Source organism: Onychomys torridus, chromosome 15, assembly GCF_903995425.1.
Source record: "Onychomys torridus chromosome 15, mOncTor1.1, whole genome shotgun sequence".
In the NCBI taxonomy this organism is placed as follows: Eukaryota; Metazoa; Chordata; class Mammalia; order Rodentia; family Cricetidae; genus Onychomys; species Onychomys torridus.
In genome coordinates, this window is record NC_050457.1 from 39,213,998 (window position 1) to 39,241,482 (window position 27,485).

Consider the following 27,485-nt stretch of genomic DNA (forward strand, 5'->3'; position numbering starts at 1 on the left):
TAGAAGGAAGCAAACGTGATGCCTTTCCTTGATAAGATAAGCAGGAACTTACAAGGATAAGCTGATAACTAAGACAGCTTGCTTTAAAATCCCCTGAAGCGTGTGTGTGTGTGTGTGTGTGTGTGTGTGTGTGTGTGTGTGCATGTGGTGTGTGTGTGTGGCTAAAAACTGCATTAAGACTGCATTAAAATAAGCATTTTTATAAATTTTGCTACTTAATAAGGTAGGTAATTCATTTTCCCCTGTAATTATATTTCTATTAAGGCTAACATACAGATGGTAGCAATTATTATTTGATTCAATTTTCTAAAAAGTTATATTTTATGTGAAAATTAACTAGGGTAGAACAATAATATAATCTCTCAATACTAATTGGAAGCCTTAGGAGTTAATCTAAATGTTGGAAGTGTGCTTCCCAAGCACCCCCGAATTCTCTCTGTTGCACAGCAGAAAAACGCAAGCTTAGACTCACAGAACAAAATCATAAGTCTTTAAATTTGTTCAGCTATTAAATGAAAGACAGTGGGTTTAAATTTAGACTTATTCAGTGGCAGAAATGATCACAAAGTCTTTACCTCTCACCATTCAATGTTTGATGGTAGGAATCACACAGAGAATGGAATAAACCCTTTGTTCTGCTGCTACATACAGACTAATTAAGTGCCTAATTTCAGGAGGTTTATACATATGGAAATGACTTCCACCTTGCTGGTCCTGTGATGCATCTTCTCTACTTTCTATTATCGAGTGTCACATTCAAAGTTTGTAAATTATAAAAGCATCTTTGGGCCATCAAAGATCTGAAACAGTTGGTGCAACTATACTGAGCTGTCAACAAGTCCCATCAGCAAACACATTCACTCTCTTTGTTTCTTCTGCCTTGGAAGTTTAAGCATGGCTTATGGTTCTCTCAGCCTCCTTGCCCAAGTGGAGAGATACTGATATTTAAACACAAGATGTAAAATTGAGTTATATTTTTAAATTAACTTGTGGTGATTACCTATAGACTACAGTCCTAGAATTTGTGTGCTCACCTGATGTGACCAGTCCTTGATGGAAAACAAAGAACAACTCGTTCTGTGTTTCCCTGTAAAGGTAGGGGGTAGCAACTTTAGTTTCAGATCTGTCAGTCATAGAAATCAATACATGGTTCTTTCTCAAAATGTGGCAGAATGTGACCTGTAATATTCTTTATTAAGAATAAAAGCCAGAAAATCTAAAGCTGCCCTGTTGATTTCTTCCTAATTTTAGCAAATGTATAACCTGTTTACTAATGAATTGGCCAGTTCATTTATATCACTTTTATAATTGTTAAAAAAACACACATACAGAGAGAGAGAGCGAGAGAGAGAGAGAGAGAGACCTTTGAAACTAACAGACTTCCACCAGAACTTTGTTATGAAGAATTTTTATTTATTTTACATACCAAATATAGTTTCCCATTCCTCATCTCCTCCTGGTTCCTTCCTCCACCTCCTTTCTACCAACTCCCCATCTACTCCTCAGAAAGTGTAAGGCCTCCTATAGGAGTCAACAACTCATGGCATGTCAAGTTGAGGCAGGATTAAGCTGCCCCCTACCCTGTGCATCAAGGCTGAGTGAGGTATCCCACCATAGGGAATAGATTCCAAAATGCCAGCTCATGCACCAGGCACAGATCTTGATCTCACTGCTAGGAGCCCCACTACAGACAAAGCTACACACAACTGTCATCCACATGAGAGGGCCAAAGTCAGTCCTGTGCAGACTCCACAGCTATTGGTCTAGAGTCCGTGAATTCCCATGAGTTCGAGTCAGCTGTTTCTGTGGGTTTCCCCATCATGATCTTGACTCCCATGGCTCCTATAATCGTTTCTTCCTCTCTTCAACTGAACTTCTGGAGCTTGGCCCAATTCTTGGCTGTGGGTCTCTGGATTGGCTTCCATCAATTACTGGATGAAGGTTCTATGATGACAATTAGGAGAGTTACCACTCTGATTACAGAAGGCCAGTTCAGACACCCTCTTCACTATTGCTAGGAGTTTTAGCTGGGGTCATCCTTGCAGATTCCTGGGATTTTTCCTGGCACCAGGTTTCTCCCTAACTTCATAATGGCTTCCTCTATCAAGATATCTCTTTTGTTGCTCTCCATCTCTGTTCCTCACTCAACCTGGCCATCCAGATCCCTCATGTCCCAATTCCCCATCCCCTCTCCTCTAACCCTCCCCACAGAGATGCAGGGATGGTTCAACTTATGAAAAAATATGTCAATGTAATCCACCATATAAAGAAATTAAAATAAAATGAAAAACTGCATAGTCATCTCAGTAGATGCTGAAAAAGTGTTTGACAAAATCCACTTGAATTTTAATACAGAGAATTGTATCATATAATTTTGTGTTTATATTGGTAGTATTTTCTTGTGTGTGTGTTTGTTTTTTTTTAAGTGGCAGGAAATGTTACATGTCTTATATCCAAGTTTTGGATAAAAAATAAATGTCTCTTCAAATGCCAAGAGAAATCATTTTTACTCTCATAAATTAAACAATGATGTAATAATGGCTGCTTTCTATCACATTTCTATTAAAAAATTTCATTAACATTTTAAGGATGTATCTGTTGGGGCTAGGAAACCCGTGTTATAAACCCCCTATTTGATTGTCCAATACAACGTGGTTAGCTCTGAAAATACCTAAGCAGTATAAAATGAGGTAAGCATGCTGTACTAATACTTATAAGTATACTTATATACTGTACACTGTATAAATACAGACTGAGTGTAGTGGATAGCCATCCCAGCATTGGCCTGGAAGTTCCAACCCCCATTGAGGCTTCGGTAATGGTCACGCCCACAAGGCAGGGCGGAGGAAGAAGCAGAAGACGAAGGATTGGGAAGAGGTCTTGCGCTAGGTTCCCGGACCCTGGACGCTGGAGGTAGAGCGAGCAGAGTTCTCCAGAGAACACCGCCGGACTGCACTATACCTTTGCCAGACCCTGCAACCTACCCCTTCATTTGTAAGTTAGCCCACAAAATAAACCTCCCTTTTAACTACATGGAGTGGCCTTAATAATTTCACCAATGATTGAGTTCGCTTCGTGAACTTAAAAGTGCCTTTTTTCTCCTATACATTCTGATAGGACACTAACCTTTTCTGCAACTCATACTTAGCATCCCCCTTTCAACCTCTTCACACCTTTATTTTATTTTCTTAAGTAAAAAAATAGCTATGCTAGTCCTTAGCTAAATCTCATACACCACTGGCAAATACTTCCAAAGAAAAGAAATCATCTCAAGTCTTAATATGGAAGGTATAGTCTTAATCCTCTCCACATTGTCCACATGACATTGCTGTGGGATGTTGTTCTGTATGCTGCGAATATGTGTTGATCTGATTGGTTGATAATGAAACACTGATTGGCCAGTAGCCAGGCAGGAAGTATAGGCAGGGTATGCAAGATGAGGTGAATTCTGGGAAGAGGAAGGCTGGGGTGACACTGATACTCAGAGTCAGTATCAACTCTCTGTTACTTTCAGACAAAGGCAATTTCATTTTTCCTAGAATAGAATAGTCAGTCTTAAGCTTTCATAACATAATAAATGTTTCCTTTCAGTCATGCCTTTGCTTTGAAAGAAATGATAGAGTCTAAAGACACATAAGACCTTGTCAGGAGTCACCAGCCAGACACAGAGAAAGAAAAATGACAAGGCAGAACTGAGAAAAGGTACTAAGCCATGTGCTTAAGAATTATGAGTTAAATTAATTGTAAGAGCTAGTCAGTAATAAGCCTGGGCTAATGACCAAGTAGTTATAATTAATATAGGTTTTCTGAATGAATATTTTATAAGCAGGCCATGGGACTGTAGGGCCTGGCAGGATCAGAGAAGCATTCCAGCTATATGACATCTTTGTTTTTCTTTCTTTCTTCCTTCCTTCCTTTCTTCCTTCCTTCCTTTCTCTCTCTCCCTTCCTTCCTTCCTTCCTTTCTCTCTTTCTTCCTTCCTTCCTTCCTTTCTTTCTTTCTTTCTTTCTTTCTTTCTTTCTTTCTTTCTCTCTCTGTCTCTCTCTCTCCTTCCTTTCTTCCTTTCCGCTCTTACTTTCTTTTTTTTTCCTTTTTTTGTTTCTTCTTGCTTTCCTCCCTCTTCTTCCTCTTTGTAACAGTGTCTCCCTGTTTAGATCTAGCTGGCATGGAACTCAATATGATAACTCACAGAGATCCACCTGGCTCTGCCTCCACAGGCCTGGAATGAAAGCTGTGGTCCACCATTCTCAGTGGCATCTCTTATTACTGAACAATATAATATTATAATGAGAACAATTCCTCAGAAAGCCAAAGTGATCATAGACTTTGGCCTGTCATCCGCCCATTTCACTTTTGCTTACTTCCACAGCAATTCTGTATAATTGTCTGATGTCCTTAACTGCGCTTCCTGTTCCTGGTATGTATTTCTTCAATCTGTCATATCTTCCTACTTCTTTGTTTATTCATAGGCATGTTGTTTCTTTCAGTAGACAGGCTAAGGATGCATTTAGAATGAAGACTTTATTTTTCTATTTTCCTCTCTACTATCTTGCATGACTTCTGAAGGAATGTTTTTTTTGTATTATGAATTTAACTTGGCATAACATTTTTCACTAATGATCAATTGTCCCAAAGAGTAGAAATATTGCCAGAATGGGACACTTTAAAGATATTTGATTAATAAAACAGTGTTTCCCTTTCAAATAGCTCTAGTCAAATAAGAGTTTATGTACAAGTGTTTTATATTTCATCACAGTGGGGATAGCAAACCATTTTTAACCACTACCATTTCTTATAACTCTGCTTTGTTCTGACTGCATTAGTGTTTTCTTTATATGCATTTCACTGTGACTTAAAGGAATTTCTCAAAACTTGTATTTCTATTTGCATATTAGGAACATTACATTGATAAAAGGTTTTTATTCTATCATACATTAATTTTCACAATGCCAGAAAATTATTGGAACCAGTTTTCTAATAAATTTTGAGGAACTCAGAGTCAGCATCAACACTCTGTTACTTTCAGACAAATGCAATTTAATTTTTCCTAGAATAGTATAGTTAGTCTTAAGCTTTCATGAAATAATAAATGTTTCCTTTCAATCATGCCTTTACTTTGAGGGAAATGATAGAGTCTAAACACACGTAAGAACTTGTCCACTAAAGGACATAGCAATAAACTTCCCCCAAGTCCTCACTTGTCTATACACAACAATACATCTCTCCACCTTCCTCTGAGAAGCTTCCTTTGACAGTAGATGGTGATTAATACAGAGGTCCACCACTGGTCAATGTGCAGAGAATATGATGAGGCAGAGTGCTTGATCTAAAAGAGACAACTACCCACTGCCTGGCCAAGGTCCCCTACTCTACCACTCAGGGACCTTTACAGAGCACTGGGAGAAAGACTGTAAGGAGTGAAGACAGTGGCATCGGCAGTGAAACAGTATTTGGAGAGCATGGCAGAGTGTGCCACACAGGAAACGACAGTGGCTGTGACTTCAAGACCTGCATGAGATCAAAGCAGAAATATTCCATAATGGATGGAAGAAGGGCTCATGAATTCACATCCATTTCTGAGGACCTATTGACACCTAATTGAAGGAATCAGTTTTTTGTTTTTTTCTTTTTTTTTCAGGGAGGTGGCCTCTGAGAAAGATCCTTGCCCTAGTAGATTATCCTACATGCATGTACACGGGGGCATTTAAAAAATACATAAAATTTGATGTGTGTTGGGGAGGTGGGCAGGGGTGGTAGGGAGATGGTAGGGTAAGCAATCAGAAGGGAGGAAAAAGGTAATAGATTTAATTAAATGTATCACATACATGCAAGAAATTCTCATTTTGAATAAAAATGGAAACCAAATTATTATATAAAAATATAGTAAAGATTTTCTTATTGAGCTGTAAATTCCCTTTGATGATGATGAAGAATCAAATGTGATTTCCTTGGTCAGTTGAGGGTGCCTCTATAGCAAACACAAAAAAGAAAACAAATAAAGCTTACATATTTTAGACTAAAAGAGCAATTATAATTCTACACTTTTCCAATCCAGCTTATATGTCTTTATTTACATTGTGCATGTGTGGTTGTAAATCATGCTTATAGTTTGTAGAAACACAAAATAAAGTTTGTCTAAGAATCAAACTATGGAAAGTAAATTATGTATTTCCATTTCAAACCCCATGCTAGGTTAATGAAATATCATATGAGTTTCATATTTTACAAGGATATGTCAGTAACTTTCAATAGTCACTATTTCTCTGATATGTTTAAATAAGTGCCACCATAAAAGGTCACATAGATTTTAATGATTCGGGGATAGACACACCACTTTACCACCAGACACTGCTAAATTTCTGTGTTAGACAACTGGATGCTTGGTTCAACATAATAAAACATACTTCTGCTTCTCTGCCCACTTCCTTTGAAGACCCTGTAAGAAAGATGTAGAGTTATTAACAATAACAATTATGCAGTCATGTCATTACCTACTAGCTTTTCATTGCGGGAAATGGATTTCTACTCAGATTCTCTTATTGTCATGTAATTACTTTTTTTTTTGAAGAGATAATGTTCAAAAATTAAAATCTCCCACTCTCCATCAGAATTTCCTTACATCACAGCCATTCCTACTTACAGCAAAAACTTTTCCAGGACAGCAGAATTTATGTAAACCAGAAAAACACAAGAGGGGACTTATTTACTGTTAATAGATATTACTTGGCCATCTTTAATGCTAGAAAATAAAGGGAGCTTGCAGTGGCTCCAGAACTGCCTTTCTCTTTGCTTACAGAGCACAAGAGTGTCATGTTAAGCCTGAGGCAGGGCTGTCTGGAATTGTGTTTACTGTATTCTTTTCAAACAGCAGCACAGAGTCTTATCGCTTATCAGTGCATAAAGTCTAACAGATTGCAGACTCAAATTTCCCCTTCCAGGCAATGTTGGGTTTCACTATTGTTCGCTATGACAAAGGTTTTCACAAATTCTACAGCTTGGATTTCTGTCTTGTTTTCCTTAGCATAACCCTCTAGGCAACCAATCGGCTTTTCAGCTGCTAGAAACGGCTCAAAATGTTACTACAAAAGCAGCATTTAAAATTCCATGTCTTGCTTTTGACTCTTTTTTCTTCCAGGAAAAAAAAAAAAAGTATGCCTGGTCTTTTTGGTTACAACACAAAGAAGATGCAATTAAATATTGTCTGCAGCTGACGTGGCTGTAAATGATATTGCATGGATTTGGTGAAAGCAACTATGCTTGCAACCCACATTTGGTTTACAATCCTAAAGCTACCCCTAGTAAGAGGGGACTGCCCTGGGTAGACAAATGCAGTATTGTAGCCTTGGTTTGGTGGTGTCAGATCTAGGGCTGAGCACACTTTCTGGCACATTAGACACAGCTTACAAATATATTGACAGTTTCTTTAAGTGAAGAATCCCACCCTTCTCGTTACAGTATTAGATTTTAGATGTTACTCAAAAGCTCAGAGAATCATTTCTTCAATATTTTCCAAAGTGAATATTTTCTTTATACTCCTTCCCTATTTTTTGGTATGCTAAGTCATTTTTGACCCACTTGTGTCAGAGGTTACACTTCCTTAGTATTTCTGGATCCGTCACCTAGACAACAGCTCCTTCCTACTCACGCAGGTGAATGTTGCGCAGCTTCTTACTAGAAGCTACATCAAGTTACTCTTTCAAATCATCCCCATGTTACTTTAAGAACATAACACATAAATCTCCAATTTGATCATATCATTGCCCTCTAAAATCCCTTAATGATAACTATGTTTCCCACACAACCAAATCCAAGCCTCTTATGATGACATAACACATATTTCATTACCCAACTCTGCCAGTGATTGCGAATTGTACTCCCATGAAGTCTGATTTAGACCTGTACCATACAAAATAAGCACAGAGCGATCCAATCATACCAATTCTTTCTTGGCATTAAAATCTTCCTGGCTTTGTGTTCACTGCTGTTCATTTAATACGGTATGGTCTACCATGGTAACTTGTCCCCTGAATGTTAACATTCTACTAGTCTATTAAGTTTCAATGTAAATGTAATTCTTTGTGGGGAAAGTTCATTAACAATTTCTGATGAATTCTCTGATATTTTTGCTATTTGTTTCAGTAATGATTGCCACTATATCCCTGGATTTTGGTATGCATACAACAAATAGTTGAAATTGTTACTCAAGAAACACACACACACACACACACACACACAGAGTCAGAGAGAGAGAGAGACTAAAACAACTATAATACTAAATTGCAAACCTTAGGCGATAAAAGAATCTTTGACAACTTCCTATCATGTCTATTTGTTAGATTCATTTTTAAAAGGAATATAATTGTCTTAACACAAACCTTGGCAGACTTTTGAAGATGCCTCTTTTATGTAGTACACAATGTTCCAGACATCTTTATTCAGTGAAAACTTACTGATTTAGCACTTTCTACAACAATCCTTCCAAATATTAAAAACACTAACCTTGTACAAATGGGTGGTGGAGAATAAAATGAGATATAAAACATCCAAATATCTGTAATCCACAATCTGCATTTTTCTTTCTGAGTGTGGGAAAGAAATTATTCCAAAGATAAGGGCTAAGAAGTTTCCAGAATCCAAGAAAGGGATCTGTTTTTAATTTGAGGAGTCAAACTGGGTTCAGATTGGAAGACTCAACAATTAAACATGCCTCTTAGTCAGAGGATTATGAATGTGGAAGTCAAGAATAAAAGGGAATCTTACAGGAAGCAAAAGCACACATATGCTCTTAAAGGAGGCACCATTGGACTTCTCCTACTGTACGTTCCTACTTAGCAATAACAGATAATTACAAACAACCAATAATACATATTTATACCTTAAGAAAGAATGTGAGGGCAAAAGATGGCTCATCATCATTACTGCCAAAACTGATGATCAAAATTCAGTTCTTGGAAACCAAATGGTGAAGAGAACTAACTCCTGTAAGGTGTCTTCTGACCTTCAAACACCCACCCCAAATGAGTAATTAATGGAATTTTTTCATTGGGAGAATACTAAATAGATTTCATTCAAAGTTTAAAAGGTTACCTGACAACAGTGCTTCCCAGACACAGCAGGAATGAGGTACATGTGAATTCACAGAGACTGTGACATTCACTGGCCCTACACATCTTCAAGCCAGATAGGGTCTAAGTACTGAGAGGGAAACTGAACACAAGATCCTACTCCTAACCCAGAAGTGATCTCCAGTTGACAATCACCCAGGGAAAGGGAAAAAAAAAAGTAGTTTTATCCAATGGAGTCTCACTGTGCAACATCTAAGCCCCTGTAAAGGAAAGGGCCCATGCGCAGCCATTGATGGCTAACACAAAATGAGCTCAGTAGTATTTGGGACAGATATTTTATCTAATAATGCTTTCTTAGGGGATCTTTTATTTACCTATTATACTTTCTGATTTTGTCTTTTTATAAGTTTTGTGTGTGTGCATATGTTTCTTGTGCTTTTTCCTTTTCTCTTTTCCCTCTTCTTTGTTTGTTTTATTCTACTTTGCTTAATTTTTTTTTATTGGCCTGTTTTTTTTTGTTGTTGTTGTTAAGTTGGTCATTATTCTTTTTTATTTAATATTTTTATTTTAATAATTAACTTGATTTCACATATCAGCCACAGATTCCCCTGTCCTCCCTCCTCCCATTCCCCAGCCCTCCCTGCAATCCATCCCCCATTCCCATCTCCTCCAAGGCAAGGACTCCCCTGGGGATTCAGCCCAACCTGGTAGATTCAGTCCAGGCAGATCCAGTACCCTCCTCCCTACACCAAAGCTGAGCAAAATGTCCCAGCATAGGCCCCAGGCTCCAAAAAAGCCAGTATTGAGACCATGATTGGAAAAAGCACAGGGTCAAATGGCCTGTTTGTTTCTTAAGTGTTAGAAAGAAATAGAGTTTTGTGGGTGAAGAGGTGGGGAAAATCTCAGAGAAGAAAAAGAAGGGAACATCTTGATCAAAATACAGTACATAAAAATTTTATTTTGTCCCATCCACCCCGGAACTCCAATCTGGACCAGAGGTCAGTGCCTGGGGTTGTAGTCAGAGAGGCAACCACCCCTGGGTTCCACCCCTGGGCACCATCCTGGGAGGACCTGCCCAACTTGGCCCCAGTTTCTAGCCAATTGGCGGGCCCTGTGGGAAGGCTCCCCTTTTCCAAGACTGCAGGCAGACCCTGCAGTCTCCACATCCTGCCCCCACACCCATTTGCTGGAGACCCCAGCCACTTCCTGAGGCTCAGAGACCAGCCCCCAGCTCCCATCCACCCCGAAACTCCCATCTGGACCAGAGAATCCCCAGCTCCCATCTGCCCCGGAACTAGCACCTGGACCAGAGCTTCCATCCTGTCCCGCAACTCCCATCTGGACAAGAGGAGCTCCCATCTGGACAAGATAAAGAGACCCCAGGGACTTCCTGAGACTCAAAGTCCAGCCCCCCCAGCTCCTATCTGGTCAGCACTCTCATCTGGCCCAGAGCTCCCATCTGGCCCAGAGCTTCCATCTGGACCAGAGAGAGGATCCCTAAATCTGTTAGCTCTGTCTGGAACAAGTACAGTGATAAGACAAAGAATGAACCCACAAGGAAATGGGCAGACGTCAAGGCAGTACATACAACAAAATAAAGAGCAATACAGCATCACCAGAACCTAGCCCTTCTCCAACAGCTAGACCTGAACATCATGGAATGGAAGAAGAAGAAGAAGAAGAAGAAGAAGAAGAAGAAGAAGAAGAAGAAGAAGAAGAAGAAGAAAGAAAAGAAAAGAAAAGAAAAGAAAAGAAAAGAAAAGAACAGAACCTTATAAGTAACATCATGAAGAGGCTAGAACCTTATATAGAAGAAATAAAAAATAAAGTGGAGGAACAGACAAACAAAAAATGAGAAGAATGCTAGAGGAAAGGACAATTAAAGCAGAAGGAAAACAATAAGTCCCTGAAAGAAAATCAGGAAAAAGCAAGGGAAACAGTCCAAGACCTAAAGAGGGAAATAGAAAAAATGAAGAAGACACTAGCAGAAGGAATGCTGGAAATAGAAAATCTAAGTAAACAAGCAGGAACTTCAGATGCAAGTATAAGCAACAGAACGCAAGAGATGGAAGAGAGGATCTCTGGTGTTGAAGATACATAAGAAGAAATAGATTCATCAGTAAAAGAAAACACTAAAACCAACAAAATCATGACCCAAAATGTCCAAGAAATTTGGGACACCATGAAAAGACCAAGCCTACAAATAATAGGGATAGAGGAAGGAGAAGAATACCAACTCAAAGGCACAGAAAATATATTTAACAAGATCATAGAAGAAAACTTTCCCAACTTAAAGAAGGAAATGCCTATGAAGATACAAGAAGCCTATAGAACACCAAACAGACTAGACCCCCCCCCAAAAAAAAGTCCCCTCACCACATAATAATTAAACATCTAAAGGTACAGAATAAAGAAAGAATATTAAGGGCAGCAAAGGAAAAAGGCCAAGTGACTTATAAAGGCAAACCCATCAGAATAACACCCAATTTCTCAATGGAGTCTTTGAAAGCCAGAAGGACCTGGACAGATATAATGAAGACACTAAGAGACCATGGATGCCAGCCTAGACTAATATACCCAGAAAAACTTTCAATCATCATAGATGGAGTGAACAAGACCTTCCAAGACAAAACCAGATTTAAACAATACTTTATCCATGAACCCAGCCCTACAGAAAGCACTAGAAGGAAAATTGCAACCTAAGGAAGGCAGATACACCCATGAAAACACAGGCAATAGATAACACCACAGCTGTAAACCCCAAAAAAGAGAAGTACACACACACTACCACCAAAAAATAAAAATAATAACAGAAATGAACAATCACTGGTCATTAATATCCCTTAATATCAATGGACTTAATTCACCTATAAAAAGACACAGACTAACAGAATGGATACGAAAACAGGACCAATTCTGCTGCATACAAGAAACATACCTCAAATTCAAAGACAGACACCTCCTAAGAATAAAAGGCTGGGAAAAGACTTTAGAATCAAATGGTCTTAAGAAGCAAGCTGGTGTAGCCATCCTAATATCCAGCAAAATAGACTTCAAACTAAAATCAATCAAAAGAGATGATGAAGGACATTACATAGTCATCACAGGAAAGATCCACCAAGATGAAGTCTCAATTCTGAACATTTATGCCCCAAACACCAGGGCACCCACATATGTAAGAGAAACATTAATAAAGCTTAAATCACATATAAAACCCCACACATTAATAGTGGGAGACTTCTACACCCCACTTTCACCTCTGGAAAGATCGGCCAAATTGAAACTTAACAGAGGCATAATGGTCTTAACTGATGTTATGGCTCAAATGGACTTAATCGATATCTACAGAACATTCCACCCGAACAAAAAAGAATATACCTTCTTCTCAGCACCCCATGGAACCTTCCCTAAAATCGACCACATACTTGGCCACAAAGCAAATCTCAACAGATACAAAACAATTGGAATAACCTCCTGTGTTCTATCGGACCACCATGGTTTAAAGTTAGATGTCAACAACAGAAAAAAACTACAGAAAGCCTACAATCTCATGGAAACTGAATAATGCTCAACAAAATCACCAATGGGTTAAGGAAGAAATAAAGAAATTAAAGACTTCCTAGAGATCAATGAAATGAATACACCACGTACCGAAACTTATGGGACACTATGAATTTCCCTCTTAGCACTGCTAAGAGGGAAATTCATAGCACTGAATGCTCACATAAAGAAGCTGGAGAAATCTCATGCTAGTGACTTGACAGCACACTTGAAAGCCCTTGAACAGGAAGAAGCAAAGTCTCCCAGGAGGCACAGACACCAGGAAATTATCAAATTGAGAGCTGAAATCAATAAAATAGAAATAAAGAGAAAAATACAAAGGATTAATGAAACAAAGAGCTGGTTCTTTGAGAAGATCAACAAGATAGACAAGCCTTTATCCAAACTAACCAAAAGACAGAGAGAGGGCATCCAAATTAACAAAATCAGAAATGAAAAGGGGGACATAACAACAGACAAGGAGGAAATCCAGAGAATCATCAGGTCATACTTCAAAAACCTCTACTCCTTAAAACTGGAAAATCTAAAAGAAATGGATAATTTTCTGGACAGGTACCACATACCTAAGTTAAATCAAGACCAGATAAACCATTTAAATAGTCCAATAACCCCTAAGGAAATAGAATCAGGCATTAAAAGTCTCCCAACCAAAAAAAAGCCCAGGACCAGATGGTTTCACTGCAGAATTCTACCAGATCTTCAAAGAAGACTTAATACCAATACTCTTTAAATTGTTCCACACAAGAGAAGCAGAAGGTATATTACCAAACTCCTTCTATGAGGCTACAATGACCCTGATTCCTAAACCAAACAAAGATGAGCTCTGTTTATTCCAAGCACCACAATTCCTCCACCAGGAAATGCTTACATCCTTCTCCCGGTTCTCAGGTAATATTATACCCTTCTGAGGTCTTTGATGTGGTTGAAGACTAGATAGTTATAATTTCCTCAGTTATGATAAAAGATAAGTTAGATATAAAACCTTAGACTCACAAGTATAAGATAGATAGGATATCTTCTTTAATATTGTAACTGTAATTCTTGCTTGATAATTGTTTTGTTATATGTAATTGTACTATGTAAAAGTTAAAATTTTCCTTTAAAAAAAAAAAAGAAAAGGGGAAGTGCTGTGGATATCGTTCTGTGTAAATAAAGTTCTGATTGGCCAGTGGCCAGGCAGGAAGTATAGGTGGGACAAGAGAGAAGAGAATTCGGGGAGGTGGAAGGCTGGGTGGAAGGAGACACCGCCAGCTGCCGCCATGAAAAGCAACATGTAAAGACACTGGTAAGCCATAAGCCATGTGGCAAAGTATAGACTAACAGAAATGGGCTAAATATAAGAGTAAGAGCTAGACAATGGTAGGCCTGAGCTAATGGCCAAGCAGTTTAAATAATATAAGTGTCTGTATGATTATTTTATATGTGGGTTGTGGGACTGCAGGGGCTTGGTGGAACCTGGAGAGAAGCTCTCCAACTACAAAGATGCAACAAAGAAAGAGAACTACAGACCAATCTCCCTCATGTACATTGTTGCAAAAATACTCAATAAAATATTGGCAAACAGACTCCAAGAACACATCAAAACCACTTTCCACCATGATCAAGTAGGCTTCATCCCAGGGATGCAAGGGTGGTTCAACATACAAAAGTCCATCAATGTAATACACCATATAAACAAACTCAAAGAAGAAAACACATAATCATCTCACTAGATGCAGAAATGGCATTTGATAAAATCCAACACCCATTCATGATAAAGGTCTTGGAGCGATCAGGAATACAGGGAACATACCTAAACATAATAAAGGCAATCTACAGCAAGCCAACAGCCAACATCAAATTAAATGGAGAGAAACTCAAAGCAATACCACTAAAATCAGGAACAAGACAAGGCTGTCCCCTCTCCCCCTACTTATTCAATACAGTATTTGAAGTCCTAGCCAGAGCTATAAGACAACATAAGGAGATTAATGGGATACAAATTGGAAAGGAAGAAGTCAAGGTTTCCCTATTTGCAGATGACATGATAGTATACATGAGTGACCCCAAAAATTCAACCAAGGAACTGACACAGCTAATAAAAACCTTCAGCAACATAGCAGGATACAGTATCAATGCCAAAAATCAGTAGCCCTCCTATATACAATAGACAAACAGGCTGAGAAAGAAATCAGAGATACGTTACCTTTTACAATAGCCACAAATGATATAAAATACCTTGGAATTACTCTAACTAAGCATGTGAAGGACCTATATGACAAGAACTTAAGTCCCTGAAAAAAGAAATTAAAGATGTCAGAAAATGGAAAGACCTCCCGTGCTCATGGATTAACATAGTAAAAATGGCTATCTTACCAAAAGCAATCTACAGATTCAATGCAATCCCCATAAAATTACCAACACAATTCTTCACAGATCTGGAAAGAATAATACTCAACTTCATATGGAAAAACAAAAAACCCAGGATAGCCAAAAGAATCCTGTACAATAAAACAACCTCTGGAGGCATCACAATCCCCGATCTCCATCTCTACTATAGAGCTACTGTAATAAAAACAGCTTGTTACTGGCATAAAAACCGACATGTGGACCAATGGAATTGAACTGAAGACCCTGACATTAACACTCACACCTATGAACATGTAATTTTTGACAAAGAAGCCAAAAATGTACAATGGAAAAAAGAAAGCATCTTCAACAAATGGTGCTGGCATAACTGGATGTCTATGTGTAGAAGATTGCAAATAGATCCATATCTGTCACTGTGCACAAAACTTAAGTCCAAGTGGATCAAAGACCTCAACATAAATCCAGTTACTCTGAACCTGACAGAAAAGTAGGAAGTACTCTTGAACTCATTGGCACCAGAGAGCACTTTCTAAATATAACACCAGTAGCACAGACACTGAGAGAAACAATCAATCAGTGGGAACTGTTGAAACTGAAAAGCTTTTGTAGAGCAAAGGACATGGTCAACAAGACAAAGCAACAGCCTATAAAATGGGAAAAGGTCTTCACCAACCCCACATCTGACAGAGGGCTGATATCCAGAATACATAAAGAACTCAAGAAATTAGACATCAAAATACCCAACAGTCCAGTTAAGAAATGGGCTATAGAACTAAACAGAGAATTCTCAACAGAGGAAGTTCAAATGGCTGAAAGACATTTAAGGAATTGCTCAACATCCCTAATTATCCAGGAAATGAAAATCAAAAGGACTCTGAGATACCACCTTACACCTGTCAGAGTGGCTAAGATCAAAAACACAGAAGACAGCTTATGCTGGAGAGGATGTGGAGCAAGGAGAACTCTCCTCCACTGCTGGTTGGAATGCAAGCTTGTACAGCCACTTTGGAAATCAATATGGCGCTTCCTTAGAAAATTGGGAAACCATCTCCACCAAGATCCAGCTGTAGCACTCTTGGGGATATACCTAAGGAATGCTCAATCATACCACAAGGGCATTTGCCCAGCTATGTTCATATCAGCATTGTTTGTAATAGCCAGAACCTGGAATCAACCTAGATGCCCTTCAACTGAAGAATGGATAAAGAAAATATGGTACATATACACAATGGAGTACTACTCAGCAGAGAAAAACAATTACATCATGAGGTTTGCAGGCAAATGGATGGATATAGAAAAAGTCATCCTGAGTGAGGTAACCCAGACTTAGAAGGACAAACATGGTATGTATTCACTCATAGGATGATACTAGATGTAAAATAATGATGACTAAACTGCTACACAACTCCAGGGAGGCTACCTAGAAAACAGGACCCTAGGAAAGACACGGGGATCACCCAATGACAGAGAAATGGATGGAATCTACATGAACAATCTGGACGACAGTGGGAGTAATGAAGGGCAAGTTTCCAGGGAAAGAAAGCTTAGGGGAGCAGGAGATCCCAGCTGGATCAAGAACAGAAAGGGAGAACAAGGAATAACAGACCATGATAAATGAAGACCACATGAGAACAGGCATAGGCAGAGTGCTGGAGAGGTCCCCAGAAATCCACAATGATACATCCTCTGTAGACTACTGGCAATGGTCGAGAGAAAGCCTGATCTGACCTAGTCTGGTGATCAGATGACCAAACACCTTAACAATTGTGCTGGAACTCTCATCCAATAACTGATGGAAGTGGATGCAGAGATCCTCAGCCAGGCCCCTGGTGGATCTCCAGGTATCCAATTGTTGAGAAAGAGGAGGTACTGTAAGAGTGTGGATTGTTGAGCCCAAGACTGGAAAAAGCACAGGGACAAATAGCCAAATGAATGGAAGCACATGATTTATGAACCAAAGGCTGTGGAGCCCCCAGATGGATCAGGCCCTCTGAATAAGTGAGACAATTGAATAGCTTGAAATGTTTGGGAGGCATCCAGGCTGTGGGACCCAGACCTGTCCTTAGTGCATGAGCTGGCTGTTTGGAACCTTGGGCTTACACAGGGACACTTTGCTCGGCCTGGAAGGAGGGTACTGGACCTGCCTGTACTGAATCTACCAGGTTTAAATGAATCCCCAGGGGAGTCTTGGCCCTGGTGGAGATGGGAATGGAGGGGAGGGGCTGGGGGCAAAGTGAGGGTGGGTGCGGGAGGGGGAAGGACAGGGGAACCCATGGCTGATGTGTAAAATTAAAACACTAATATAATAATAATAATAATAATAATAATAATAATAATAATAATAATAAAATAAACTTTAAAAAATGAGGAGAGGAGTAGAGTATACCAGAATAAATGGGTAATGTTGATTTGGAAGTTAAAGGGAAGACAAAGCATCTGAGAATGTCTTAAGATAATTCCAGAAAGATGTGATCCTGTATTGGTATGACATTCAAAGTCCTTAGAAACAAAGTTATTAAAAACAGTTAACCTTGATGCAAAGTCTTAGCCTTGTGTGACACTTTCACCTCCGTAGAAAATTTCCTGCCTAAAGACCTCGTGTGTAACCCAGTCTTTACTCTCTGGACCCTTTTCATTTTTCAAGTATTTAGAACTGATTAAAATGAAATGAGTATCTTGCTTCTTTTCCATTTCTTTCTGAGCAGCGTACAGTGAAAGAGCAAGAATATCATCAGCATATTCACAGAAAGGATTATAATTATTTCAAAGCTACCTAGAGATTGCTCGAAACTCTACATTTGTTATTGATTCAGTGATTCAGTGAAAGTAAAATTTAAAATTAAAGCATAACATATTTGTACACAGATTTCTAAAATACAATGAACTCTGATATAATCGTCACATAATATTTGCTCTCATGTTGTGTAAATGCTGCATAAGAAAATTTTATGGTGATGAAAGCCTGTAAAGTAGAGAAGTATTGAGAATGCTCTGCATTGTAAATACTTCAAAAATAACCTCAAAAATCCATGTGAAATATCTAACAAGAATGGAGGGAACAGATAAAAAAATAAAAAATAATAAAGTATAGAGAAAGATAAAATGGAAAAAAGTTGTTAATATTTATCAATACAGAAACAAGGTTTGCATCATATTCTAAGCAAAATAGTATGCTATTATTCTATGTAAATATTTGTTGATGAGTTGGAGATTTAAGTTAAAGCTAAGTTATATTTGGATCAATTGGTTTTAAATTTTTAAACTGTGATAAATTCTTATTGTGGAAAAAGTATATATGTATCTAATTGGTAAAGCTTGTGATTATTAGAAATATACACCTATTGAAAAGCATTTTCCAAATGTCAGAAAACTTTTAGTAAAGAATATTGTCTTTTCTATATACATGTACTTACATAAACATATAGTAAGATTATAAATAAACATTTGTCATAAAGTGATGACATATCTGTAGTTGAAAATAATTTCAAATTAAATTATATAAAATATTTTTAAAAATTTATTTTATTTTCAATTTAAAAACAAAGTTACATGTCAGAATCTTGGCCAATGCCTGAGAAAATAACTTTAAAAATTAAAATGTTAACAAAATCACTTAAATTTATTTCTGTGAATTAATCATATATATTTTCATTTCACTATAGCATGTTTATATAAACATATTACACATTAGATTAAAAAAATCCTCTTTATTTTACGTAGGAAATATAAAAGTACAAGACTTAAAATGAAGATGTAGTGGAATTAAGATTCTTTAATCCCTAAAAGTTGTAGAGGAATAGCTATCTTTGTTTTGTTTTCAAAAATATATAGCAAACAGAGTATCTAGGTGCATACTTTTATTAGTTTTACCATATGTGATATGATGTAAAATATGATACAGTATGATTCATAATATTATATAATATAGAATAACCCTATTATCCAGAGATTCCTATGTTCTATCCTGTTTTGGTCACATTCTTTTTCTAGCTATAAAATTTGGAGATGTGAACTGCCTCAAACATTTGTTTTCCCAGTATATATATATATACACATACATACATGCATACATACATACATACATACATATACATATGTGTGTGGTGTGTATATATATATATATATATATATATATATATATATATGATAGCGTATAGAATATACATTTTGATCAACTTGCTTCACTTAGATTTATTCAAGCTGTTGCATGTATCATGAATAATCTTTCTCTGGTTATGATTACTCCATAGAAAGGAAGTGACAGTGTTTGATGATTATTCACTAATGGAAGATGATAGTGCAGTTTGTAGAGTTGCAGTATAAATACAAATTGCTCATACTTGTATGTCTCTTTCTCTCTCTCTCTCACTTGCTCTATTTTCTTTTGTGTGTGTGTTTAGTTTTTTTCAATCATGCACAAACGTCACAATCAGGATTAAGAATTATGCATCAGATAATAAGTATATTTAACTTTGTAAGACACAGCTAGACTTTCCTAAAGTGGCTATAGTTTCTCACACCCACCAACAGTGCATGGATTCTTCATTTGAGATTATTTGTTTCAGTCTTGATAATCTATGTATTTAAGGAGTATTGCCCAGCAGTTGGTTCAACATAGAGTTGTGTATTTTTTTTTTTGACATAATTTTTCTCTATTTAGGGCACTCATTTTACTAGAGCTCAGGATTTTTGTCATAAATCTGTGTTAATGAGAAAAAAATCCAAAGAAATCATACTATAAAGTTGGAAATAATTAAAATACTTATTTGTCACAATAAAATAGACTTCTGTTAGTGAAGTGAGGGTAACATTTAAACTTGCCAGTGTGGAAAATTGCATTCTGATTACCATGAGTCAAGTTTTAAGACATATAGTCAACCACTTTCCTAGCTAGAAAGTAAGCTCTTTGTCTTTTGGTCTAATGAATTGGAGAGAAGCATTGCCATCCCCACTCTACAAAATTATAAGATAGAAAATCGAGTGTTAATTATTTGCACTATTATTATCCATTGGACATACACCACTTACCATCTAAAGATGGGGTCTTATAGTATAAAGATCATAGGCTGTGGAATTGGGCAGACTTTGTACTTTATTCTAATTTAATAAGTCATAGTTGGCTAAGTTTAAAAGTTGAACTGTACCCCTTTCATGCCAACACCTTAGATGTGGTCTTCTGTGGAGATAAGAACTTTACAAAGATAATCAAGTTTGAGTAACACCAGTTTGGTGTCCAACACATGTGGAATCCATATGAGAACAGGGGATTTAAACACAGAGAGGATGATGTTAGGATACAGGTGCAACACATAAATTTATCAATTATCTAAGGAGAGAGATGAAAACAGATCTTTCCACGCTGTCTTCTGAATCCGTCAATCATCTCAACATTGGTATTACATCATGGACAATTGTGTTCCCTAAGCATATGTTGCTATTTGACTTTTTTTTTTTTTAACAGTGATTTTAGTTGAGCCATTTAGCAGGTAATTAGGGATGAGAAAGCTGTAGTCACAAATGGGATTATTGCTCAATTTGATATAAGCAAACAAAAAGGAAAGTGATCTGGCCACTCATTTTGGTTACTCAAAGATATGATAAGAAATTAGTGATCCCATGGAAGTGTGGCATTGCCACATTTTAACTCTGTTGACATCTTATCCTCAGATGCCAAGGATACAGATGTGTGATGATAAATTCTTTCGTGAAACATCACCCTGTGTGGGGGACAGTATTAGAACTTTCTAGCCGAAATACCTTAATTTTGGAATTCTAGCCTTTAGAACTCTGAGACAATGAATTTCTGTTATTTAATCCAAGCAATTTGTGGAACATTGTTTCCAAGACTGTAGTAAGCTAAAGTAGCAACTTAAGAACAATTCTAAATCGTCATTTTCTAGGCAATTACCTAGAACGCAATAAAAATGAAAATTAATTTGCCTGGCCTCTCCCATGTACAATTTTGTGAGTTTTCACAAACTCTAATTTCAAGCTAAAAATTCATTTTTAAAAATTTTTCTAATATTACAATTTAAAAATGCAAAGTTTTTGTAGGGACCATGGATAAACTCTCCAGAGTGCTGATATTTAATAATTCATATGTTAGATAGCACAACTATATTTTTTGGAACTTCTTTTAATCTTATTTAATCTTTGAAATAGGTCAGGCTGGCCTCCAGCTCTCTATATTTTCCCTGCTGGCCTCAATTTCATGATCTTAATGCTTCTACTTCCTTGATCTTCAGAATGCAGATGTATGCCCCCATGCTAGGTTTTCGTCTGTTTTACAGTCTGTGATGGCAATTAGTGTGGGAGCAATGTTCATTTCATTGTATTCCAAAAGAAAAGAAAAAAGAAGTTTGAATACTTGCCTGTGGTTGCCTGATTATCATTCTTCTTTCCTTGGGCTTTAAATGAGATCAAGACAAAACTCAGTGGCATCAGCAAACAGATGTGCTAGTCTGCATATTTTTATACTGATAAATCATAGAAAGTTTGATTTTTTTGATATGGTTTTGGAACTAGCCCCTTCAAAGAAGACATAGTCATGAAGATATACGTTTTGGTTTCTATTCACACAAGTCTATACTAACTTTCCAGACATTCAGGACTGAGTAGTAAGTTGAAGAGTTCAAGTAGAGGCTAAAATTCGGAATGAAAACCAAATATTTGATCTTCATTGTTGCTCTCCAACATTTTTCTCTCTCTCATTTGTTGCTTAAAAGCCAAATGCAATTCTACTTTATAGAGTATTCTGGTTTTTATGACTTTCAGATCCTAGTAAGAGACAGATATTAAAATGTATCTAAAGTCATGAGATCCATTAGTCTAGATTTCTAAGGCTGAGCAAATATATCAATGTTTACATGTGGTTACACATCTTAAAGATTATATATCCTACATCTCCACATTCATGAATTGAAGAAGATATTTCTTCTCATAGTTTCCTCAAATATATGAAGAGTATTTTATGTATGCCCACTGTGCTATATTTTAAATATTTTAGTAATAAAGGTGTTAATATGAGTGCTTTCCCCATCAAACTCTTTGAAAATATTGTTTAGGTGTTCTGTATGTGTTTTTGCATGTAATTTTAATAATTTAATATTTATCAAACATATATGGTAACTAGTACTCAAATGTATAGATTGTATGTATATAAAGTATTTGTAAAAATTACAAAAAAGAAAAATTGAGATACTTTAAAATAGAGAAATCTATATTTACAAATTCATGCAAATCAAGTCTTAAATTCAAACATTAATTCAAAATTATCTGTTGTTTCCAGGGTAGGCCATTCTCCAGGGAAGGCTATACAATGACAGTATGAGAGAAACAAACTACTTGAAAGGTAAGAGACAGGGTCAGGTGGGGGAAGAAGTTCCTGTGAAGTTGGGAAGGGAGGATGTATTTGGGGGAAATGAGAGAAAGGGATAAATTTTGTCAGAATACACTGTAAAATCTAACAAGAAGTAAGGAAAAAACAACAAGAAAGCAAAACAACCAGAACTTGCTTCCATCATAGAGCTTCTTCTCTTGCCTTCTTTCTGTGGTTGACAGCTGTGAATCATTCAGGAGGCCTAGAGCATCCAATGCTGGTGTACTTCCCCATTCTACCATGGCTCTTCTAGTACACATTGTCTGAGTGAGTGAGTCTTCCCCATGAATGTATTAATCATTGGACTCTTGTTATTCTAGTGAAATGGCTGACAACAAAATTGAAGGTGCATTACTTAGAACATTCATTGAGTGAGGTAATCCAGACCCCATACCACAAATATGGGATGTATTGAAATTTAGTTATATGTGGATGTTAGCTACTAAGTCATTGATAAACAGGTCATATCCATATAACCATAGAGATAATCTATAGAATAAGGGACTAGGGGGAAAGGGAAAGATATTCCTAAGGAGAAATAGAGTAAATAGTTATATATGGACAAGTGCTGGGTGAGGACTTGAATGGGAGTGTCAAACAGAGAGGAGGACTGAAGACAGGTAAGGGAGAGAACACAGGGAGGGGATATAGGCAGGGACAGATAAAACTAAGGGCCATATAAAGGCATCATATGGAAACCTAATAGAGTAGAAGATTCTTAAAATATATACACATATGAAAGAAATCTAAATGGGATCTCCAAAAGATGGGGAACACAAAGCTCCAACTAGACATCATCTCTACCCAATGAAACTTCCAGGGCTGGAAATGGGTTACATCTAATTGAGCTGTTGGTCAAAAGGAAGCCATGGAAATCCCTAAACCACCTTAGCTCTTGTCAAAACTATTGGTTACTCTCCACAAAGTGATGGTAAAGCCCTATAGCTGAAGACAACACATATATATGTCATTGAACATGGAAAAGCCAAGCTGGTGCCTGCTCAAACCCTCATTGATATTGACTAGTGTTCATGGTACTGGAAAGGACTCTGTATGCCAGCAGAGAAAAATGGTAAAAACCAATCCCAGTACAAGGTTTTTAATCTACATTGGTGACCTGCCTGCAGAAGAAGCTAGTATAATAGTGGCATAAATGTTGTGGGAGTAACCAACTGCTATCTGATTGGATTTAAGACCCACTACATGATACAGCTTGAGTGGCAAAGTATCTGAGACTAGATAGACTATAGACTTATGGGAATACCAAATACTATTGTTCTGCTAAAGGATTGCAGCTATACATTGACTCCTAATAAAATTCAGCTATACTCATAGCTTGATGGCTTGCTCATCCATCATCAGAGGAGCTTCCTCCTACAGCAGATGAGAACAAAGAGAGTCACAAATGGACTATGTGCTGAGAGTGGGGGAACTTGGAACATGCAGTCTTAATGGGATGTCTCCATCAAAATTCACCTGTCCAGGCTCAGAGACCCATGCAGAAGAGGATATAGAAAGATTGTAAGAGCCAGTGAAGATGAAAAATACCAAGGAAACAAGGTCTCCAGACACAAAAGAACCAATGTACATTTGGACTCACAAAGATTGTGACAGAAGACACAGGGCCTGCACAGGTCTAAGTCAGATAGGGTCCAAGTACTTGAGAGGGGAAGCAGACACAAGCCACTGTCTCTAACACAGCAACTATTTCCCATTGATAGATACTTGTAAAGTAAAGATTAATTTTCTCCAGTGGAGTCTCACTGGGTAAACAAAACATGATTTGTTTTCATCTTGTCTTATTTTTTATATATATGCCTGTTTGTTTTCTAGTGAGATAGAGCAAGAAAGAATGTGAATTTGAGTGGGTGAGGACATGGGGAAGACACTGAAAAAGCTGGAGAAGGGAAAACCATAATCAAAACATATTTTGTTAAAAATACATCATCAATAAAACAATAATCATTTTAGGCAAGTTAAACCACATTCTAGAATATATGTTGTGCATACAACAAAAATAAAGTTTCTTCACAAAGAACACAGCAGAAAAAATTTATTGTCAGACACAGAGATCCAGTATTTGTTAGATAAATCTCATTGCTAAAGCCTACATGTATTTAAGTCATCATATAAAGACAAGAAGTATAGCTACATTCTTAAATTAAACTTTAAAATCAGGAAAACTTTGAGTATGTAATCTTGCACAAATTTCATATTGGAATTATAAAAATTTTAATTTACAATTGAATTATAAAAATTTAATTTAAAAATTATGGTGATAAAGAGAGAACAATTTTTATAAACGACACTAACAAATCTAAGGAAGATGCTGGCATTGCTATAAGAGTACATAAGATGTGTGAAACATATCCTTAAATAATTGGATAAAATAGGCTTTTAAAGCAAATATGTTATTTTTAGGCTATTGTATCAAAGCATAATACAGAGCTACAACTATTCTGAACTTTAGTAATCAGAACCTCAGGGGTTGGGGGTACAATGAACCATCACTGTGAATCAGGTGTCTCATACAACTTTTTGGAGGATAATGGTTTGCACTCTGAGTCTTAGTATTGCCTTAAGTTAATTAAGCAAGATAATTGCACCTATAAGGACAGTAAAAATTATTTACACTTCAATCCTATTTCTTCAAGCTGAAATGTGTCATTTATTGGGATCAGAAAAAAATTTTTGAAGAGATGATATTTAACTCAAAAGATTAAAATTTTGGAGCTGTACAGATGGCTAAATGTACTCACTGATTTTCCTGAATTCCATATCTCAATTCCAATCCCTCACATTAGGTACAACTAACCTGTGACTCCAGCTCTAGGGGTCCTAAACCTCTGACTTCTGTGGGCATGGCACACATATGTACATGCACACATGTACATTAAACATATACATACAATTTACAGCTCTATAATATTTTTCTCAAATATTATTGTCATTGTCCACTGAGGAATAAGAGAAAAAGAAAAAAAGGGGGGGGGAACAAGCTGGAGAGTATTATTTTTTAGGTCTAGAAACAAAAGAAAATACAAAACAATTGAAAACCGTTCACCTTTCTAACTTCCTAATCACAGTTTAAATTTCTGTTAAGACATTCATGGTAAAACACATTAAACACTAATATTCAATGATATTAAAGCATAATATTAGCATTGACCAGGTTTTGTTCAAACCTAAAACTGGTTGAGTATCACCTACCAAGCTGGAAGTTGGCAAGTGTGGAGAGCAGATGAAGTCCTGAGTGAATGTATATGATTGATGTGGGCACAGCCATGCCAAGGACCTCAGTACCTCCACCTCTTAGAGATGTCGAGACCTTCCTTTGACCCAGTACAAGTGTTGGTAGTGTGTTCAGAGAGTGTAATCCCCAACTTCTCCTCCTGGTCACCACAGCCTCAGACTGCTCCCCTACAGAGGCCTCTTACTGAGATCAGCTAGCTCCGCCTCCTTGTCCAGCTCAATACAGTGACCTAGCCTCCTTGTCCAGCTGAATGCAGTGAACTAGCCTCCTTGTCCAGCTGAATGCAGTGAACTAGCCTCCTTGTCCAGCTGTGTACCATAAAACCGCCCTCTAAATTTGAATGTATAAAATAAACTCACTGAGTGTCCTGGCAGCTGATGCACTCTCTCAGAGAACATTGCTCTTCTGATCCCAGTTTTCTGTCCCTGTGTCTGTACATCTGTCCTTCCCTCATTCCCATTCCAACTGGCATCGGTTAGGACAAGTTCAAAGCCATGTTGGTCTCATCCATCAAGCTTTGTTCTTATCTATACATTTAGCTTTAGTTTCTCTTAGTAAAGTATTTGAAATGAGAGAATCTCTCCAGTGTGTAATAAATAGTTCTCCACAGAAGTTCCAATACAATTGTACACTCCACTTGTCAGCCTAAGATCATAACATATGTATGTAACTTGATGGTGCCATGGGACCATAAAATAGCAAATCCTGCCTCCCTGGTGATGACAATAAGTATTCTGAGATTTTTAAATATTTCTTTTATTTTTAAGATTATAATATAATCACATCATGTTCATCTAAAACATAGTTTAACACAGTGGAATAGCTCAGAATAGTAATTAAAACCTTTCATTTGAATACTGGTTTTGCCCCTTCTCAACTATCTGACTTGTCCAAATTATCTTATGATCAAATTTAAGTTTCCACATTTCTAAAATGGAGATCATAATCTATATTGGTAAAAGACTTTGCCATAAGAATGAAACATGTTCAGTCGAATAGCCACCCTGTTGTATCTGTAATTAAGAGATTTCAATGTCTTAGGAAAGGATTTATGCCAATGTTTCAATATAAGGAGCTGTATGTATAGCTTTACTCCTTAGTCAGTGTTGCAATTTATGGAATCTCATGAACTGTTCACCTTGAGCTTTTGCAACACAAGACAGATATTGTATTATCCATTTCCTGCATCTCTCTCTGAACTGAAGGTCACTGTTCATACTGTGATATTACATACACATATTATTCTTTTATTTGAAAATTCTACCAGAAAATAACCAGGGGAAAAGATTGTTTAAAACAATTCTTTCCTGTGAAATAGAGCGCTTTACATTTCCTTGTTAATTCTGCCCCAAACCATGGAATACTAGTTGAAGTTCTGAAAACATCTTAATCACAAACAAATGAGCATTCAGAAATGTGAAGTATTTTGCAAGCAATCTCTTGGTAAATAGTTCTATATCTTGGATGGGGGATGTTAATTGGCACAGGAGAACAGGAAATCTTCATTCCTTTCTCACCCAATGCCTCTACAATCCCTCTTGTAACTATAAGTCCTCAATAAATATTTTGAATAAGTTAATGTTGCAAACAATGATGTGTGAGGTTCTGCCCACATGTCTCCATTATTTATAGGCATAGGAAACAATTCATTGACATAAACTTGGCCTCTGTTAGATTCCACATTCAGAGATCACTATGGATAGAGTCCAGACCAAAGAGATATGAGGAACTAATGTCAACCAATACAACCAAGAAAATGTAGACAGAAAACCTCTCTCTCCCCTCAGGGACATTTCATTTGAAAATTTTGCCTCCTCACATTGCCTGGTAATTCCTCACTGAGATTTTCATTGACTCCTTCACATCACCTCTACCCTCT